Source organism: Littorina saxatilis, linkage group LG2, assembly GCF_037325665.1.
Source record: "Littorina saxatilis isolate snail1 linkage group LG2, US_GU_Lsax_2.0, whole genome shotgun sequence".
NCBI classification, from domain to species: domain Eukaryota; kingdom Metazoa; phylum Mollusca; class Gastropoda; order Littorinimorpha; family Littorinidae; genus Littorina; species Littorina saxatilis.
The window spans coordinates 96,083,574-96,106,487 of record NC_090246.1 but is presented as its reverse complement, the minus strand read 5'-3'; the positions used below and the strand labels follow the sequence as shown (position 1 = coordinate 96,106,487).

General features: G+C 41.7%; 1 protein-coding gene across 1 annotated transcript in view; it reads right to left on the bottom strand.

Moving 5' to 3' along the window:
• LOC138960242 (uncharacterized) overlaps positions 1-22,914 on the bottom strand; it is a 250,814-nt gene that overhangs the window by 203,409 nt on the left and 24,491 nt on the right. Inside the window, exon 2 of the mRNA XM_070332049.1 lies at positions 12,863-12,954. The gene's annotated coding sequence lies outside the window, so the exon portion shown is untranslated. The remainder of the gene's footprint in view (positions 1-12,862; positions 12,955-22,914) is intronic.

Below are 22,914 nucleotides of genomic sequence, written 5' to 3'. Positions count from 1 at the left end.
CTTCACTTCCTTTCTGCAATGCATTCTCGATGTACGTTTTTTTCCGTCTCTCTCATGAGTGGTAGGTTCCGAAACCGTCCGCTCCATTCTAATTTTCTGTCAGATGCTCGGCTATGTCTTGCCTGAATTTATCGGACAAGTGCACAGGTGAAATGAAATAAACTTGACCAAAACAAAACAAAACAAACAAAATTCCCGTTACAGCAAAAAAGAAAAAGAAAAAAAACGTAGTTTTAAAAAAGAAGAAAACTAAACAATTGCACCCCTTTTTGTGTCTGGACTAAATGAAAACACTTCTCTGTTATGTTATTCAAACTTGTGTTTGCTCTGAAAGGCACTTGTGTTATTGCGGATTTTTGTCTGCGTGTGTTCTTGTGAGTGTCTCTGTGTCCTAGGATTCAAAACCTTTCTTGCTCTTCAGGGGACAAAATTAAAGTCTAATTGATATTTCCTTGTCTGCAAGACACGATGGGTAAAAAAAAAGAGGGTATTCCCGCGGGAAATTGAAACTAAATTCAATTAAAGGTGTGTAGGTGTTGAAATAACACGTCCCTTATCTAATTTGAAGAAGAAGAAAAACCCAATGCGTGCAAGGTGCGTCATTTGAGTGAAAAGGGAAAATGTTAGTTTCGCAGCTAAGAACTGAAATTGCATTTGGCAAAAACTAGGCAAATAATGGCACAATGGAAGAGAGCAAAATCTTCTTCTTCTTCTTCTTCTTCTTCTTCTTCTTCTTCTCCGTTCGATGTTCCGAGAGCAAAATATCACACAGAAAAAAAGACACAAACAAATAAAAACAAAACAAAACAACAAACAAGCTTAACATGCAAAACAGCACAAATGAAACAGGCAACAAAACAGCACAAATGAAACAGGCAACACAACAGCACAAATGAAACAGGCAACAAAACAGCACAAATGAAACAGGCAACACAACAGCACAAATGAAACAGGCAACACAACAGCACAAATGAAACAGGCAACACAACAGCACAAATGAAACAGGCAACAAAACAGCACAAATGAAACAGGCAACACAACAGCACAAATGAAACAGGCAACACAACAGCACAAATGAAACAGGCAACAAAACAGCACAAATGAAACAGGCAACACAACAGCACAAATGAAACAGGCAACACAACAGCACAAATGAAACAGGCAACAAAACAGCACAAATGAAACAGGCAACAAAACAGCACAAATGAAACAGGCAACACAACAGCACAAATGAAACAGGCAACAAAACAGCACAAATGAAACAGGCAACACAACAGCACAAATGAAACAGGCAACAAAACAGCACAAATGAAACAGGCAACAAAACAGCACAAATGAAACAGGCAACAAAACAGCACAAATGAAACAGGCAACAAAACAGCACAAATGAAACAGGCAACACAACAGCACAAATGAAACAGGCAACAAAACAGCACAAATGAAACAGGCAACACAACAGCACAAATGAAACAGGCAACACAACAGCACAAATGAAACAGGCAACAAAACAGCACAAATGAAACAGGCAACACAACAGCACAAATGAAACAGGCAACAAAACAGCACAAATTATACAGGCAACAAAACAGCACAAATGAAGCAGGCAACACAACAGCACAAATGAAACAGGCAACAAAACAGCACAAATAAAACAGGCAACAAAACAGCACAAATGAAACAGGCAACAAAACAGCACAAATGAAACAGGCAACAAAACAGCACAAATGAAACAGGCAACAAAACAGCACAAATGAAACAGGCAACACAACAGCACAAATGAAACAGGCAACACAACAGCACAAATGAAACAGGCAACACAACAGCACAAATGAAACAGGCAACAAAACAGCACAAATGAAACAGGCAACACAACAGCACAAATGAAACAGGCAACACAACAGCACAAATGAAACAGGCAACACGACAGCACAAATGAAACAGGCAACAAAACAGCACAAATGAAACACTCAACACAACAGCACAAATGAAACAGGCAACACAACAGCACAAATGAAACAGGCAACAAAACAGCACAAATGAAACAGGCAACACAACAGCACAAATGAAACAGGCAACGAAACAGCACAAATGAAACAGGCAACACAACAGCACAAATGAAACAGGCAACGAAACAGCACAAATGAAACAGGCAACGAAACAGCACAAATGAAACAGGCAACACAACAGCACAAATGAAACAGGCAACAAAACAGCAGAAGTGAAACAGGCAACACAACAGCACAAATGAAACAGGCAACACAACAGCACGTTTGCCTTCCAAATGTCTAACATGGAAACGTCCACCCAGTCATTGCATTTTCCTTTCCCAGTGAAAACGTATAATCAAACCGTTTCGGTTTTTTTCATCTGCAGATACTTCAATATTTTACTCCTAGACAATTAATCAATGCTCGAGTTAAGCTGTCGTTCAGTTTAAAAGGCTCTAAATCGCTTTTTCTTGTCTACTGTTTTGTCACGGTAAAACACAGCATTCTCTTTCTTCGCTCAACCCTCAGCGGTGAATAATATCTTCCACGCCAGTCCCCACACACACCCTCTTTTTTGCGTCGGGACTAGACACTTTTTTTTGTAACACTGCAGGCGAATTTTGCGACAAACTGCGACAACATAGTTTGCGAAAACCTCCTTTTTTGCCCTAAAATAAATCGTGCTAGGTCATTGCACGTAAGGCAGTCTATGTAAGATTTCGTGACAAACTCCTTCTTGCCCTTTTCCCACTCGCGGCATGTCACTGCGCATGCGACAAACTGTCTAGGATTTGCGACAAGCTAATGCTTTGTGCCCAACCCCGTTTCCCGCCAACTTCCATCTCCTACTTAGGTGGCATCTAAACTAACGTTGGCGTTTCGCTGAAAAGGTCATCTCGCCTACTCTAGACTATTAGATTCCCCGACCTAACGTCAACGCTGTAATGGTGTTCCAGTGTAGTGGACGTACCACATCAGCATGCTGCATTATCTGTTCTTTCTCCATCAACACAGTCTACTGCGTTTTTCTTCCCCGAACATGCACCTGTGTTGACATTCAATTTAAAACGTGTACATTATCTTTCTTATACGGTTTCAAAACCTGTTAATATAGCGAGACTTCTAGCAGACCTATGCCAAACGCTTCTGCTTTTTCCATCGAGAGAGAGAGAGAGAGAGAGAGAGAGAGAGAGAGAGAGAGAGAGAGAGAGAGAGAGAGAGAGAGAGAGAGAGAGAGAGAGAGAATGACAATGACAATGACAAATCTTTATTTTTCGAGGGTGGCAAGAATAGGCATGGATTATGCGTTTTTGCATCTGGCCCTCGCCCTAAAGAGGGACTAAACTATTTTAGAGAGAGAGAGAGAGAGAGAGAGAGAGAGAGAGAGAGAGAGAGAGAGAGAGAGAGAGAGAGAGAGAGAGAGAGAGAGAGAGAGAGAGAGAGACAATGACAAATGACAATGACAATGACAATGACAAATTATTTATTTACGAGGGTAATGGCATAAGCAAACATGTGCTTTTTTACTTCCAGCCCTCGCCCATGGGAGGGTTTAATCTAATGATAATACGTTTTAAAAATGTTGGAATATCAATTAAAGAAGTAATAAAAGTAAACGACAAACAAGCAAACGATTAACAGACTAAACAAACAAAAATATGCATACAAACGAACATGACATATTATTGTCAAAGGTATAATGAAAACTTTATTACCGAGGGATGATAGCATTAGGTCCATATTTATGGTCCTTTCTTACAGCTAGTCCCTACTATAATACACACATGAAACGAAGAACAAGTATGAAGAATAAAAAAAGAAATCAAATAGAGAGAGATAGAGAGAGAGAGAGACACACACACACACACACACACACACACACACACACACACACACACACACACACACACACACACATTGACAGACACAAAGACAGTGAAACAAACAACAAGAACGAAGAGAATGTATCCTTGCTGCGTAAGATAAAGGCGTAAAGAAGGAGAGACCTCACCCCCCATCCCAACCCCAACCCCTCCACACACACATACTCACACACACGCGCGCACACACACACACACACACACACACACACACACACACATACACACACACGCGCGCGCGCACACACACACACACACACACACACACACACACACACACACACCGAAACCCACACCCACTAAACTAACATCATACCCCTGTGCTCCCTCCCCCCCACCCCCCCTAAAACTTCCAGCACGTTGATTTCCCAATATGCCTTGCTCCTCTTGGAATAACACGGGGGTTGTTCGCCTGCCACCACTGGTCATCGATCGCCGGCTGTTGACCATGAGGAGGCTGGGAAGATGTCCACAAGGAAATGGCTGTCTTGAGAGCCATTCGCGAGTGTGGTCAACGGGAAACTGGCCCATGTCCTCAGAAACCCTCGTGTCTTCGAGGGCGAAAAGTGAAAGAACTCATTATTGTCCATTTCTCTGGCGAGAACGCCATCTGAGCCAAGTTGATTGTTCGTCGAGAATTACACCTACACTGTAGTCTAGAATCTGTACAGCCTTAACATTTTGCTTTTTCGTTCTTAAGGCAAAGGGAGCCACTAAAATCTAAATTTGTATTTACTTCTACCATAGGCTAATGTTATATGCTTATGAAGTGGTAAGGCATATACGATTTCAAAACGGATAACGTTTTCAGTACCGTCACTGTCCGTTACCATGGAAACGGCTATCTCCAACTGCCAAAATGGGTTGCTAGGAACACGTTTTTTAGCTTCCCCTTAAATCATAGGAATGTGATTTTTTGTATGTAGGATGTAGGAGTCCATAGTTGTGGAATGACAACAGGGATTTTTTCTAGGATGAATAGTTCTGATAAAATATTTTTTTTAGATGAATTATCATGTTTTTCAGCACAATTTTAGTAAATATGACCCGCCTGAACAGTTATTTATTAATTTAAAGAAAATTCCTGTTGTCATTCCACAGGTTGTCCTCTGATAAGCATGTCCCTTAAGTTTCATTGCATTCTGAACAGCTGGATTGAAGAAAAACAGTTTCCTAGAAAGCAGGTCATGCAAAAACTCTGAACAGAGAAACAAGGCCGAGAACATTTCAAAGCTCTTTCATTCACCCCAAATCAATGTTAACATAGTTGAGGTATTTTTCACAGACACCTGGTAACTACAGGCTTACCTAAAACTGCCCAGCAGCATATGCTGCACCCCCTTGTAGTCTGATGAGCTCATCCTGTCTTTTGAGTTTAGCTGCACGCACAGTGTCGCGTCTCTTGTTTAGCTGATCTTTCTTGAACCTGAGGCTGCCAAGAACCCTTTTACACTCCTAGCCTTGTTTAGTCTTTTCATGTTACAGCCTGTTGTAAAGCCGTAGAACTGTGCAGTGTTGAGAGCAGCCGCTGGTTCAAAATTGAATTCCCTAGCCCCTGTGACGACTGCAAACCGTACGCGATTTTTGCATGCAAATTTGTCCTTGGGGCAGCGAACCCAAACGCTGCTGTGGAGACACTCATTAGAGTTTTGGGTTTTTCCTGACACACATCTCTGAAGCAGTTGATCTTTCGTCAGTCTCTGGTAAACTGGTTCTAGAGGAGGATTCAGCTTCTTGAAGTTGAGAGGTGTATGGACGAGTTTTGCGTGTGGTCCTGGGGGCTGGTAGAAGGACCATGACGCGGCACCATGGGGGCACAAGTCATGCTGTGGCTTGTCATCTGTTGAGAAGCCGTGACGCAGAGATGCCATCACTGCCCGTTTCATGTCTGCAACTGTCTTACCCCCCCCCCCCCCCTAATTGCCCGATTATAATATATCGTCAACTTCCTGATTGTATTCAGAGTCAGCTGATCATACCCTCGCCCTCCCAAAGTGATTCCTTTTTTGCGGCAGTCTGTCACAAGGTTGCGAAGCGCTGTTACAAGACGCTTGGAAACGTGATTGATGTACTCTTCTTTTTCGATGGTTACTTGATCTCCATAAGGCTTTATTTTGGAAAGTTCCTGGAAGGTTTTTGTGTCACCGTCTGACAGGATAACTGTGTATCGCAGATTGTGCTGCGACACTGACCTGCCCCACAGAACCCGAGCCGCCTCGACTTCCATGATGCCACTGGAACCTAAAAATAAAACCACCGTTTCAGTCAAAGTCAGCCACTGAATAGCAAACACACAAACACACACAAACACACACACACACAAAAGGCAATCAGCCACATATCTACCAACATAGACGCTATTATTGCTTTTGTTCAGTACATGTATTACTATGCATGGATTAGTACCCAAACACACACACACACATGCATGCACGCATGCATGCACACACACACACACACAAACACACACACACACACACACACAAGGCAATCAGCCACAGATCTACCAACATAGACGCTATCATTGTTTTTGTTCAGTACATGACTATGCATGGATTAGTACCCAAACACACACAAATACACAAACACGCACAGACACACACACACACGTACACTTCACATAGACAGCGCACACAAAACACTGACACACATTTTCACAAACACTTACAGATCTATGTAAAATTCAAACACAACACACTATCATCCCATTTCAACAAACGTCTTCACAAACGCACCATCACACACATACTGTTTAGATCTACGCACTCACCTGCAAAATTCTTGTCACAGATGTCCAGTTGTTTTACCAGCCAGGCAGCATACTCCAGGGGTTTCTCCTGAAGAAGTTTGTTTCCAGTTGTCTGGCAAACGTATGACAGTAGTTGCACATAACATGAGCGTCAAAGCAAATTCCAGTCAGCACGTCTAGACTACAGCACACCCTATTCCAATGTGGGACGAGTGCCCCCTGGTCAGCCATGATCCGTCGTAGCTTACACTGATATCAAGAACATCATCATCAGACAGTGTCGTTCCATTGTGCGTTGCGTGTATCTGTTTGACCTGACGGACAGCGTCACTGAATACTTTCTCCTCCAGTAGATCTACATCAAGTCGTTGATAGAGTTTATCAGCTTTCTTCTGGAAGGTTTTGTGATCCATGCCTACCAAATCTAAATTTTCACAAAATTTGTTAAATTGTTGAGCACCTAGCCCACATATCAAGGAGTCTGGACGAATAAACGGCTTGCCTGATGAGACCATAATCCGTTTGACCGCTTTCTTTGGAAGCAAGGTATCCAGCGGTACCTGGAACAACTTCCTCACATGCGCGTACACTGCAAGGCCGTGTCTCTGTTTTGAGTCTGGGCATGGTGACAGCGTTGGCTGTTTACATTGCGGACAACAAAGTTCGTTTACAAGTCAATACCATCAAAGGTTTCCAAATCAACAAGACATCTCCTTGTTTGGGAAGCCTCTGGACCTGTCGCTTTTGACCAGTGGCTGCTGTGTAGGCCTATGTGTTCGTCTTGAATTGTTTTCGCGTCAAACCGCCAAGAACACACTCTCAGTCCTGACGCAGAATTTGATCTGCATGCCACAGCGGTCGATCCAGATTTTGTGCGCTTGGTCACCGATTGTGTTTTAGTTGTTCTCTTGTCTCTGCAACTCTTCAGTTGTTGTCTTCTCGTACACTTGCCTTTATGATGTGTTTTTCGGAGCGTTGATCTTTTCACACGTGCCATTTTTCTAAGCAAACTCAGTCGAAAACTAAACGCGGTGAGCAGACGACTTTTAAAACGCGAAAAGCCACGCGAGCCTATCTGACCAATCGTGGCCAGGTATTTACGTCATACCTCCGTATATGGAAAGTGTCTGTGGTTTGCTTGTTTGAAAAATAGGGGGGTTTACCCAGGAGAATCCATATTTAACCGAAAATAACCGCAGAATGACACAGGGGAGAGAACTGCTGTTCAAACGGTATACGACGTTCCCGCGTTGGGCGAGCAGAAATGTCTGTTGTCAAGGGTTGAAAATCGGAATTTTTATCGGAAGAGTGAATGAAAAGACAGAAAAATTCGCCGGGTTGGTGCAATGAAATATGTTTTTAGAGACTTTGATGAATTTGTATAGTGTAATCATATGCATTTCATGAAAGTAGACAGATTGAAAGATGCAAAACTGCTAACAACTCAAAATGGCTGTTTAAGTCCCATCACTCTAAATTTCAGTGGCGCACTTCGCCTTAAGCATTGAGTTGTAGGTATAAAAGACTTTTGCGAAGTTTTCGCGAAGTCGACTTCGGACTGAATGAAGGACCGGCTTTACGAAGTTAAAAGTTTGCTTCTCGGTACTTGTAAAGATGCCACATGTGCAGAGAATGTCAAGTGGTGAATGCTTGTTTTGTGTTAACGCAGTTCAGCCATTGAGTATGCCGAGCGTTTGCGATTGTGCTTTTGTGTGTGATTTTTTTGTTTTTGTTTAAAAAGTATTTTATTCGTAAACAGACACATGATTGTCATCACAATTAGGCTGACGACGTACAAACCCCATTTCAGTAGTCTTTGTTTTTTTGTGGATGAACCATGTACATGGTATTAACGCAAATGAAGGCCGATGTACACTTTCACGGATAATGATTATGTGTCAATAATGCAAAAGAATACTAAGTCCACACGACAGCCATTTGTCTATAGGTCAGCCTTCACGTTTCAGTGTTCTATGTTTGGATATGGTACTTTGTACGATGCTGATCTCATTTGGGAATCCCTCTGTTTATTTATCTTGTTCAACTTCAACTGAATTATGAAATGCTGGTTGTCAATTAAGCTGCGAAATACCAGGCAACCTACATAAGAAGGTGTATCAATGTTGACGATGTGTGACGATAATTATGTTCACACAAAAATTGATCACAATGACGCAAATGTGGATGTAAATGTTGTTGTCCGAACGGTCGTCAATTACGACGGTAAATTGCACAAATTAAAACATTCTGCTACTCATAATTATATTGCAAGGACCAGCGGATCCTATATTTAGCTATAACTGTACGTATAACCTACGATTTCTTTGTTTGAAAACGGGCTGCTGATGTCAAACATAATAATGGCCTAGTTTTAAGTAGGACCGCGCCAGCCCCTATCACAAACGTGTGTGCGTCACGAGCGGCTGGAGAGTAAAGCTGACAACAACAAAATTCCGAATTATTTTGCTGAAAGAAATCTACTAAAGCAATACAGTAAGCAACGTTGAAGTAAAAGTAAGGCAATTGTATACCATAACATCATACTGCCACAAGTGTCACGATCGTTATGCTGTTACAACTAATGTCACAACGAACAACGTGTGAGGTAAAACTCAGCCCTCTGTTGATGTATCGCTTCTAACGTCATCAACATTATTATAAATATAGCTGTCAAGTTTCTGACGTAAGCGGTCAATGGAAGTAATTCTCTGTTTTATATTCTAAAGGACAATGTCCTGTCACGACCGTTATTGGCCACGAACAAACAAACATGACTTTGACTTTTTTTCGAATGTTTATGAGGTTATACTATTCAAGCCTATAGCCCCTGATGACGTACATACGGGATGCAAGTCTGGTTGACCTACGTCAACTTTCTAGGTCACGGCGGAGTCGAGTTCAGGTAAAAGAATTCTAAATAATCAGTTTTTAAAATAAATTCGGAGAAAGATGTTTGAAAGTTACTAATTACTATACACTAATTACACTTATTACATTTGAAATAGTATGTGTGATTCACAATGTCCACATACAAAACAAAATTCAAAAAACAAAAATGTGTGCATTTATATGGACACCCAAATGAGACCAACATCATAGAAAGTACTGCTTATTTTATATATAACGTTGACACTAATTACCAAAGTGCACATCACAGTATCTCTAAAAGCAATCGCGCTTCCATGTGTTGTGTGTGTGTGCACGCATTACTCTCTTGTAATATTATGCTGTAGGTTTGGTAATCAAATGGCAGGAAGTGGTAGGAACGTTCTTTGTCGTATAACATTAGCAATTGACCAATTGATGTGTTAATGGAATGAGCGACTGGTAAAATATCGCCGTAGTTTGCTATTTGATGTGTGGTTACTTTGGCTTCGCTCACGTACAGTGTAATGCAGTTTCGATGCAATCAATTACATGAAAGCCCTGTTTTGTCATTGGTTTAAACAAGTTTATTCAGTAAATTTCATTGGAATATTGCCGCATACATGAAATAAGGAACATGGAGCACAACAAGCTAGGCTTATGAGCGTACTTTTAAAAGCAAATGAAATTTGGCGGACGAGTGTAATATTATATAACAAGTTTGAAATAATGTCAAAATAATAATGGTGAATTATGGTAGACAATCATATAACGATAAAGGAACAGAAAACACAATGCTAAACTAACAACAGTACTCACACACACTCGCACACTCACTCGCACACACACGCTGTTTTGTCATTGTTTCTGTCGCTTATGAAAGATATAGGTCCCCCCCCCCCCCCGCGAACACGAGCATGCTTACCCTCACAGATCTGTAAAGGCTTTTGTACAGAACATAAAAACATCTTGTTGCTTGGACTAACACCATAAATCAACTGTCAGCGTTGTACAGAGTAGGCACTTTTTGCTGAATTGATTGGGGTGTTGCAGGTAGCTTTGTTTCCTCCTTGGGGATGAAGCTACCAGGGGAAGGGATTGTGTTGGAGGTGCGGGTAGAGGGGTAGCCCTCCCGGTGCTCCCCCTTGGACCTCCCTAGTCTAGGACCCTGGGTCTTCGCGAGGTGGCCATTGTGGCGTAATCCCTCCGGACTAGCATAACGTTTCCCTATCCCAAGACCGACCGTGCGTGGTCTATGACCACATCATCTACGAGGTGACCCTATCAACTAGGCAGCGCAAGCCCCTAGGCGAAACACGGCGGATCTAGAGGAGAGAACCTCGATACAAAATTTGAGCTGCCATGAAGACGGAGCATGTTGGCTGAGGACAGCGGGCAGACCTTCTGTGCCGACACCCATCTACAGGGGAAAACCAGGCATGCACGCATCAAACCCAACATGGCCATGGCTGAATTGATTTATCAGCTTGAAACTTTCAAAATTGCACAACACAAGCTTCTCTGTGCACAGGAAGCAGTATGGTTGTAGATGTTTGGTATACATCATTGTGTGGAAGTGAAAGGATTGTCTTGTTGTGCTCCTTCGTTAAAACATATTTTGTTCATGGCTTTGTACATTTGTATTTGAAAATAAAACACTGTTTAAACCAAAGGATTGTCTTATCGATTTAACTTCCTGAAAAGATCAGTGTGTAGGCGAACGAATGAATGATCATTTACATACGTCGAATTGCACCTTTAATACACGTGGGCGAGGAAGACGTACCAGGTCCATGCGCACAATGGCAACTACACTTCAGCCTATGACAATACAGAATACAGAATACGGAATACAGAAAATGTATTGCCCAAGTTTGGGAAATCGTTTTGACACGCGGTTATCACTCCATTCACTGTAGCCAAGCACACCCAACTATAAACTATAAAGCAGCTATAAATCATAAATACATTCAACGACATCAATTAGAAAACATACACTAAGATTAACACCATAATCACTATATAATTGATGAGAAATGTTTTGTCAATGAAATAATTGAACACAAAGTGCTCACGCAGGCAGTAAGCGTATAATTATATCCACTGCTTCAACTCTATATGCAACATGGTTCTGTGCCCCAATATTCAAACAGGTAATTCACCTGATTCACGAAGTGCGCATTGCATTAAAAGCAATCGTGACTCCTTCATTAAGCCGTGTGCGGATGTTTTGCTCTTTTAACTGAAATAACTCTTCTGTTGACGCTTTGGTCACTTAGTGAGGCGATTAGTAAGGCGAAACAGCAAATGGGTGTTTTCAGATTCGTGTCTTTTAGAAATACATCCGGTCCGTCGGGGGAAAAGTTTGTTTGCTTGTTTGTTTGTTTGTTTGCTGGTTTGTTTGTGTGTTTGGTTGTTTTATTTATTGCTGTTGTTTATTTGGTTCTTTGCTTGTTTCTTTTTTTGCGTGCAGTTACTTTAGCTGCAGTCGGTTAGAGTGCATGGTTCTAAGTACCAGGGTATCTCACGTCTGTTGCTTTTAAACAAGCATTCACTTTGTAGAACCTCAAAATGCATTGCAAAAAGCAAGAGCTACACACAAAATACATCTGCCCGAGCCCTGCGACCTGCCAGGTCCCCAGAAACATAACGAGTTTTACTGTATTTTTCCAGTGGCTCTCATAAACCCCAATCACAATAAAAGGCAGAGTAAAATGGATAGACGATTTTCTGTAACTCACAACACCATACACCAGCTGCGTAAGGGGCTCCGCTCACATATGTAACTTCAGCAGGACCGACGACGCACTGCAGCTTATCCCAGCCCGCTACACGTTGCATGAAAGGAAAACAGGCCAAGTACTCGTCATAATCCATATCGCGGCATAAATACTAGGCAGTGCGTCGTCTGTGCCGCTGAAACTGCGCAGGTATATTCTGCCCATAAACATTCACGTCGCTCTCAAAGCAAAGTAAGATGATCGTTTTGGGTTCATTTGGATTTGTGTTTGCGCACGCTATGGAAGTAACATGGTGATTGGTGCCAAAAGTGATGCATACCGGAAGATGTACATTCACATTTGCAGTCATGTACATGTCGTTATATTTTCGTAGTTTACGATAAAAGAATAACGACTGAAAAAGTAGTCGTTATTCTACGAATTGACATTGACGTCTAGACAATCAGACGAAAGAGCAGACAGAGACCGACTGACAGACAGACAGACAGACAGACAGACAGACAGACAAACACACAAAAAGACATATAGACAGACAAACACCCACGCACCAAGAAACGCTCTCTCTCTCTCTCTCTCTCTCTCTCTCTCTCTCTCTCTCTCTCTCTCTCTCTCTCTCTCTCTCTCTCTCTCTCCACTTACCTCTTTTCCCTCGATCTCCTTGACAGGTGTGTCGACTGACTGATCAAGCTTGTTCACTGAAATGCCGCAGTTATTTCTTTTCACCCATCCAACTGGAAACAGAAAAGTTGTTCGTCTAATACAGTACAGCAATCAAGCTAGTGTTCTTGCTATCTTATTGCCACATCTGTTTGAGTTGTTGTTCACTTGTGTATTCGTTCGTTTAGTATTGTCTTTTAGCGTGCAGATGCATGTAGTAGTGTCACACACACAAAAAGGGTCAAAGACAAAGAGACACAAATAGATAGAGAAACAGAGCTATACAAAGAAACAGAGAAACAGGGAGAAAGAGAGAGACACAGAAACACACAGACACAGAAACAGACACTCTCTCTCTCTCTCTCTCTCTCTCTCTCTCTCTCTCTCTCTCTCTCTCTCTCTCTCTCTCTCTCTCTCTCTCTCTCTCTCTCTCTCTCTCTCTCTCTCTCTCTCTCTCTCTCTCTCTCTCTCTCTCTCTTCCTTTCCGCAAAACTCTGCCTTTGCTCCAAGTTGTATAACATCAGTAACTCAAGTTTCTGTCACATAAGCCAGTCCTTGGACAAGACAGGAACAAAACCACAACCAAATAGACTATTTTTGTAGGCCAACTAATTAATATTGCCTTGTCTGAAGGCAGGCAGGCAGGCGAGTTTCAGACCTGCAACACAGGGTCATCATGCGGTCATCATATTGACTTGTATTTCTACTTGAAGAGAAATACATTACTGAACAATGATATGTTTTTCTTTCAAAATAGATAGGCAGTAAACTAATTCAGATTCTGACTAGTTTCACCGAGGTTCATCCGAAGGTTAACCGGTAGTCATTTCTATATATATGTGTGAGAAAAAATACCTCACAACAATTTTTACCGAAAGGAAATTAAATCAGGGGTAAGGGTGAAAATGGCGGGGGGGGGGGGGGGGGGGGGGGGGGTTGTGTCGTAGGAGAGCGTGTTAGAATGTGAGAGAGGAAGGGCGTGTACCTGAAAACAGAAGACGGCCACGTCACTAGCCTGGCAGATATGACTCTGGGTTATTATACCGTGAAACCTTAACCCCCCCCCCCCCCAACCTCTTTTAAACCTGACAAATCTATAACGTCTTTGGTAAATTTCATTTGCTGCAATTGTAAACATTAACAGCTATTGTGTTTTCAGCGTAGCAATAGGGCCCGATATTTAGACGAGACAAGTATAATAATAAATAATAATAAAGTGTATTTATATTGCGCCTATCCCTTACAAAAAACAAAAATATTTGGCTCTAAGCGCATTACAACATGTGAAGGACTTGGTACAATCAAGTCTGACAAATACAACAGCACAATATACAGTCGGTCTCTTAGGTAAAAGCAGCTTCGAAGACGAGTCGCATTATACTTGTTCGAGTCTAAATATCGGACCCTATTGCTACGATGAAAACACAATAGCGTTTATATAGCTATTCTGACATTAAATTCTGTGTTAGAATCATGTTTTTGTCAGCGACAAGTACCAGAATGGTCCATGTCGTTGATTGCAGACGACGGTTCCCTTTCCGCATGAAGCCACGGAAATAACCGAACATTGAAAAACCCACGGACATGTATTACGGAGAAAACTCGAGATAACCGGATGCTTAGCATTACGTCAATATGTTAGGAATCATATGACGTCATGACGTATCATGCTTGCCTACGTAGATTGTATGTTCGAAAGTCTGACTTCTGTTGGGAATTCGCGTGGTGAAGACAGCGGTAAATCTGTAGATGATAAGAGAACAAGGATAGTCTCAGAAGAAACAACGAAATGTTTTAGACCGGTAACTTCATTTCAACATTGCACTATACAATGGACGTTCTATGTGACAGGAGAGTTTGCTGATTTTGTGTTAAACATTGGAGAGATCGTCTGCTAGAATCCGAGATAGGTCGCTTCAGATTGCAGCTTCTGGAAATTTGCAAGGTTTGTTGCCTGTTAAAGAACTGGATTTTACACGTAATGTATGTCATGTACAGTAAGCAACAACAAAAACACACACAAAGCAAATGGCATCGTCTGTCGACTAGTCACAGAGTGACAGAAACAAACCTGGCGAGGTATGCGTGTACTTTATACACGTGGAAGAAACCGGAACCATGCGTCTTTGTTATTGCCGATATCGTTTGGATATCGGCAAAAATGGCCAACTTTCGTAGCGTTATGCTTTGATGATCGGAAAAGGGATGTGTGAGACCATCCAATCACAGCCCCCGAATTCCCCCACGTGTCCATCAGAATAGCTATATTCAGTGATATTGCGTTCCATAGTTGTGTTCAGTTTGACCCATATATTACCAACACGTATAACGATGTTTGTTCTGTGTCTGCGGTCCTGTTCTGTTGTCTGAAGCCTTAAACGGGAGCCAAGCTGAAAATATCATACGGACGTGTTGAAATGTGAGTGCTTTACTTCCATAATACTATAAACGAAGTTTTGAAATCGCATGTCTGGTCTGGAAACAGCATTAACAGAGTAAATAAGTGTCGATGACGTCATTACAGCTACCTTATACAACGGTTTCTTGAGGAAAATGCAAGAAATCTTCCTAAAATGTAAAACTCACACCTGCATAGGAACTCTACTAATTCCAGTTGTCCTTTTAGATTCGTATCATGAATTGTGTAAAAATGATTATTACTATAAAATAGCTTTTCTTTTTTTTTCGGTTGGGGGGCAAAAGTGCAGGCAGATTGGTTTCACTCTCAGAGGTAGCGTCGTTAACGGTATTGGAATGTTTACAGGAAATGTCAAATGTATTAAGTATCTGTCAGGCTGGTAAGTAATTTTCTATTGTGGTTTCATCTCCGGAGACTGTTAATCTCGACTTCCGTACTAGTAATTATTATGCATGTGTCGAACTATAAAATAAATTACATTTTACCAGGGAAAATGTTAAGAAATATTAAAGTAAATCTATATGGATTTTTATCTTGACAGATACAAACCAGTCTATCACTTGATAAGGAGGAAAGCCTTAAGCTTTCCGACGGGTATGCTGTTATCTACGCTCACCAGACACAAAAGACATATTAAACACACACACACACACACACACACACACACACACACACACACACACACACACACACACATAAACACACACAACCGCACGTACGCACATAAACACACACACACACACACACACACACACACACACACGCACACACACACCCGCTCGTGCGCACGCAACCACACACACACGCAAGCACACACGCACACTCTTAGTATAAACCCGTATACGCAGGAACTGCTGATCTCATACTGTGTCAGGGATTTAATCCTGATCACCTCTCCATTACTGTCACACACATCCTTCCTTCCGCTTTCTGTCAGTCTGTGTGTCCCTGTTGGTCTGCCACCCTGTCTCTGTCTCTGTCTGTCTCTGTCTCTCTTTCTCTCTCACACAACCCTCTCCACCACCCCTCACCCGCCACCACACACACACGCTCACACGCACGCACGCACGCACGTACGCCCGCACGCACGCACGCACACATACACACACACACACATGCACACACACACACTCCACCTCTCTTTTCCTCTGCTTCTCTCATAAACCCCTCTCTCTCTGTCTCTCGCTCTGTCTCTGTCTTTCTCTGTCTCTGTCTGTCTGTCTTTCTGTCTCTGTCTGTCTGTCTGTCTGTCTGGCTGTCTCTCTCTCTCTCTCTCTCTCTCTCTCTCTCTCTCTCTCTCTCTCTCTCTCTCTCTCTCGCTCCTTCTCTGTTTTTGTATGTCAGAGCTGTCTATCCGTCGGTCTTCGCCTATCCCCCTCTCTCTCTGTCGTTATGTCTGTATGTCTGACTGTCTGTCTGTTTGTCCGTCTGTCTCTCTCGCCCTCTCTCTCTCTCTCTCTCTCTCTCTCTCTCTCTCTCTCTCTCTCTCGCTCTCCCTCCCCCCTCTCTCTCTCCACTCTCTTTCTCTCTCTCTCTCTCCCGCTCTCTTTGTCTGATTTAATAACCATGTTTTTATGTTTTTGCTTTGCTTCTTCTTCTGCTTTAATATTATGCACTGCTTAGTTAATTCCCTCTTGGGCGAGGGCTGGATGAAAAAAGATCTTTGCTGTATCTACTCCATTACCCTCGAAAAATAAAGTTGGTTCGTTCGTTCGTTCGTTCGTTCGTTCTCTCTCTCTCTCCCGCTCTCTCTATCTCTCTCTCTCACTCGTTCTCTCTCTCTCTCTCTCTCTCTCTCTCTCTCTCTCTCTCTCTCTCTCTCTCTCTCTCTCTCTCTCTCTCTTTTTTTTTAATTATATAATTGTGTGTCTATGCGTCCCAAGGACAGATTGTAAGAAAAGGCGTAGCCTTAAATCTAAATCCTTGTAAAATAAAGTTCAATTCAATTCAATTCAATTCTCTCTCTCTCTCTCTCTCTCTCTCTCTCTCTCTCTCTCTCTCTCTCTCTCTCTCTCTCTCTCTCTCTCTCTCTCTCTCTCTCTCTCTCTTGTTCTCTCTGTCCCGTAATACTTCCCTGATCCGAATGTCTAGCTCCCTTGTTTGAGGAACAATCTTGTTTAACTAAAACGAGGGACATGAAAATTGAACTGGGGCAGTGGATTGGCGTTTTTTACGAAAGAGTATGGGGTTTGTGTTTCTTTGCCCGTGAGTGCTAGAACTACACTGTTACCCTGCCATCTACGCAAGAGGGGAGGCAATGAGCAGCCGTAGTATATGCATGTAACGGTTGGCGCTTCTCAGGATGCATTGTCTTGGAAACACGATGGTAAACTACAGGTCTTGATGTTTTAAAAGTATCTATTTTGTTTTTATGAACCTTTGTAAATCATGAGATCTGTGAAGATGTGTAACCTCAGACAAACCAGTCGAATCATTATACTGTTGTTGTTGTTGTTGTTGTTGTTGTTGTTGTTGTTGTTGTTGTTGTTGTTGTTGTTGTTGTTGTTGTTGTTGTTGTTGTTTTTGTTGATGTTGGTGTTGTTGTTGCTAGTTGCTGTTGTTGTTTTTGATGTTGTTGTTGTTGTTGTTGCTGCTGCTGCTGCTGTTGTCTTCTTAAGAACATAACCAGCGACTGAAGCATAAATAGACATGTGGGTATGGGTCTGTGGGATATCCAAGAGCTTTTCTCTCATCTAAAACAAGAGCAATACAAGAGTCGTTTTATTCAAAGCCAGCCCAAATCACAGACAGACAGACCGACGCCAAGCAAGCCAAAGAGGAGAGCAGCACATGAGTGTTAAGGAATTAGTGTCACCTACTTCCACTAATTGACGATTTGCATTTCACCCTGCGGACTGGACCTAACTAGACCAGAGACTCTCCTTTCTTTCCTGGTACCGTCCAATTTACAAAAGGGTTCTGTTTAGAATTCTTCTTCGGTCTACGATGTCCAATTGTGTTGTTGTTGTTGTTCTGTTTAGGTTTTAGTGTTACTTTTCACTCTTTAGTCAATTCGCCTTAATGTCGGGTCTATCGCTTGCAAACGTATACTCTTCCTAAAATGATTTTTTTTCCTGTAAGGTCAAAGATTGCTAAGGCCTGTATTAACAACCAAAATAGGGATTTAGTACTAAATTTAGTTTCTAAGATAACGACTGAAACATGAATATGGGGTCTCCACCTGAAGAAGATTGATAGTGTAACTGAATAGAACACAAAACACGGTTACTTGCCTGGCAATTTAAACATATCTTAACTTTATACCCAATTTTGAAACTTAATTTCAAGCAAGGAGTACAAACAAACATAACATTAAATGGTTAAAAGTGAGAAAAAAATATAACTTTGTTAAATCCAAGGTAATGTATTCCTTCAAACAGAGAAACATTGCATTTGAACCGTGTGCTTCTTCTTCCTTATTTTGACATACAACATTCTCGACCATTGATTGCGTGTGTATGCGTATGTGTGTGTGTGTGTGTGTGAGTGTGTGTGTGTGTGTGTGTGTGTGTGTGTGTGTGTGTGTGTGTGTGTGTGTGTGTGTGTGTGTGTGTGTGTGTGTGTGTGGGAGGGCTGGGGGGTGCGCACGCGCGCGCGTGTGTGTGTATGTGTGTGCGTGTGTCTGTCCGTCTGTCAGTGTGTCTGCCTGCTTGCCTGCCTGCCTGCCTGCCTGCCTGCCTGCCTGCCGGTCACACGACATATTAGCGAAACTCCACATAGCAGGCAAAAAACACACCAACAAGCTGATAACAGATGTCTGCTAATGGCTGTATTCCAACACAGCAAACCGATATTTTCAGATAAGGGGCATTTCACGTGTTCACAACTCTCCCGAATCGCTTCTCCAGGTTGAGATCCCTTAGCTAAAAACTCGCACCAGGTCATCACACATTGAAACCCGTCACTCAAATCATTCTCTGGTGCGATTTATAAGTTTCTCCTCGTTCTCCAAACTCTTTTGTCTCACGGCGTGGGCGTTTGAATCAATTATCCCCCTCACAATTCCCTGAGTTCTGTCCCAGAACTTCCTTAAAATGATCCTCAGATGTGTCATTTCCGTCTTGCATTCCTTTATTTATCATCTCTGATTAGGTTATGTAGTTAATGACCAGAATATCAATGCCGAGTTTTGCGAACCAAAGTGGTGGAAAATGGCTCACTGGGGAGTGTGTTTCTCGAATAATTGGCAATAAAGCAAAGCGCTTTGAGTAATGAAGCTACGTTATAAGTAAAAAGACGCCCCCGTTGAATGCACCGTGTGATTCTTAATTTATTAAAGACAGACCCTCTTTCCGAAGCCAAATGAAGGCAGTTAGAATACGATGAATGTGGTAATCTAGGCGTGATTAGGCACGGAGAGGGAGAGGGGGGAGAGAGAGAGAGAGAGAGAGAGAGAGAGAGAGAGAGAGAGAGAGAGAGAGAGAGAGAGAGAGAGAGAGAGAGAGAGAGAGAGAGAGAAACATTGAAACATTGAAACATTGAACTTTATTACAGGAAAGATAGCATTAGGTCCGTAGGACCTTTCTTACAGCTAGTCCTGATCTAAGCAAAATGGTTATAATCGAAATGGGAATACATAGGAAAGAGAGAGAGGAGAGGGGGGGGGAGAGAGAGAAAGAAAAAGAGAGAGAGAACTCAGAACTCAGAACGGTGTATTGTACTCAGGCCACAGACCCATACACACCAAGGGGAATGGGGGAAGAACAAAAACAGAAACAACACAAAAACACAACAACAACGACAACAACCATGAAATAAATACGTGAACTCTAAAACATTAAACATCAACGTATTCATTTACGCTATACCTATAAAAACATTGTCTTCGTCTGATTGCATAACATATCAATTTTGCAAGGGGTCTACACCGTATGGAGTCTCTACATCTTAATACTGAAGAAAGTGGCATATTTCCGAAAGTATTTATAAATCTCATTCTCAAATCAGAATACAATGGACAGTGTAATAAAAAGTGGTGTTCATTCTCTTCCACATTTCCAAAGTAAGAGCAATTACGAGCTGCAACACCTACTCTAAACTGGGCTGGCGAAACTCGAAAGCAATAGATTTCTTTCTTTATTTGGTGTTTAACGTCGTTTTCAACCACGAAGGTTATATCGCGACGAGGGAAAGGGGGGAGATGGGATAGGGGAAAGGGGGAAGATGGGATAGAGCCACTTGTTAAGTGTTTCTTGTTCACAAAAGCACTAATCAAAAATTTGCTCCAGGGGCTTGCAACGTAGTACAATATATGACCTTATTCCCCCCTCTGCTTCTTTACCTCTGTAAACTTGTAGGGGTAGTTATTTTTCGATAATGACCCAGCAACCAAACAAATAACGACCCAGCAACAGCCTGAATCCTCGATAGTGCAATGGGTTGAGAAGCTGTTCTGTTTCGGTACTACTTTTTGCGACTGAAAAGTTCCGAACGCTCTAATGTACGAAGTATACATCTCTGGAGCAAACAATACAAACATACCGCATTTAAATTAACAACTACAGGCCTGAACACATGAATCTCCATATAAAATCCATGAGTTCGGTTGTTTTCTGAATCTAGATCAGACGTTCATCACAAGCAATTTCCCAAGGCAAGTAACTCATACTTTGTCTAGCGACAAGAGTAGTTCCCCTTCTTTTCACTCAGTTTCTTCGACAACAGACTGCAATCCGACGGTCAGTTTTCAACAATATTTCATTTAATAAACAGATCACACGCAACCAAATGCACACATCTCATCAATTTAAACAACATAAAGCGGTTTCATACACTATTTTCCCCAGAAAACTTAACTTCATACAGTTTTTAACGTTGGAACACGGGTGCAAAAGTTCGTCTGCTAGTCCCATTTGACGAAAGAACATTATCCTAACCGATACCAAAACATATACAGAACACACAATATCTGCCTTTGCCGCCCCAGCAGAATAACAGCATATCTGTGTACTTGATTTTAGCCCAAAATAGGAAAACTGACAAGAAGTGTTAACAGAATGGAATGATTTGCACGGAACTATACAACCGCGCATTAATCGATCGCCTGCGCAGGTTGACTGGTTGAGAGAATAGGATTCGATCAAACTTTCGCAAAAAAACTCCTCTTTTCTTTGAATAACTGAAGAAAGGAGGAATAAAGAGGTTACACACCTCGTCTCAGTGATTATAACAAATAATGGTCTCAGTTCGCGGTCATGAAAAAGCTCGCTAAAGCTCGCATTTTTCATGATCCGCTAACTTCGACCATTATTTTTAATAATCACTGAGACTCGGCATGTAACCTCTACTTACTGGGAGAATGCAAGTTTCCAGTACAAAGGACTAAACATTTCTTACATACTGCTTGACTAAAATCTTTACAAACATTGACTATATTCTATACAAGAACCACTTAACAAGGGTAATAAGTGAAGAATTTTATGGGAGAGAAAAGGAAAGTAAAAGGACTTTGGGGAGGCAGAAATAGAGAAGAAACAAGAAAAAGATCCTAATTAGGTTCACGGCATCGAGAGTGATGCGACCTTCTCTCAGAAGTTAGTAGAGAAGGCTCCCCCATCCACCACCCGGGGGACGCGCCTCTACGCCAGTTAGGGGGCGCGAGGAAAGCAATAGATGTTAACATTTGAAAAATACAACTCAACTGACAAACTGTCTTTAAATGTACAATAAAGACTGTAACGATCGTTTAGATAAATTGTTTCTGCCCACTCCTGCTTAAACATGTCCAATCTTCTTATTTTTCTCTTTTTACATTTAGTCAAGTTTTGACTAAATGTTTTAACATAGAGGGGGAATCGAGACGAGGGTCGTGGTGTATGTGTGTCCGTGTGTGTATGTGTGTGCGTGTGTGTGTAGAGCGATACAGAGTAAACTACTGGACCGATCTTTATGACATTTTACATGAGAGTTCCTGGGTATGATATCCCCAGACTTTTTTCTTTTTTTTATAAATTTCTTTGATGACGTCATATCCGGCTTTTTGTAAAAGTTGAGGCGGCACTGTCACACCCTATTTTTTTAATAAAATTGATTGACATTTTGGCCAAGCAATCTTCGACGAAGGCCGGACTTTGGTATTGCATTTCAGCTTGGAGGCTTTACAATTAATTAATGACTTTGGTCATTAAAAATCTGAAAATTGTAATTAAAATTATTTTACATAAAACGATCCAAAACTACGTTCATCTTATTCTTCATTATTTTCTGATTCCAAAAACATATAAATATGTTATATTCGGATTACAAACAAGCTCTGAAAATTAAAAATATAAAAATTATGATTAAAATAAAATTTCCGAAATCGAGTTGAAAACAATTTCATCTTATTCCTTGTCGGTTCCTGATTCCAAAAACATATGATATGTTTGGATTAAAAACACGCTCATAAAGTTAAAACGAAGAGAGGTACAGAAAAGCGTGCTATGCAGCACAGCGCAACCACTATCGCGCTAAGGCTCGTCAATTTCACTGCCTTTTGAACGAGCAGCGGACTACGGTCATTGTGAAAAAATGCAGTGCGTTCAGTTTCATTCTGTGAGTTCCACAGCTTGACTAAATGTAGTAATTTCGCCTTACGCGACTTGTTTGTTGTTGTTGACGCTTTGAGAGAGAGAGA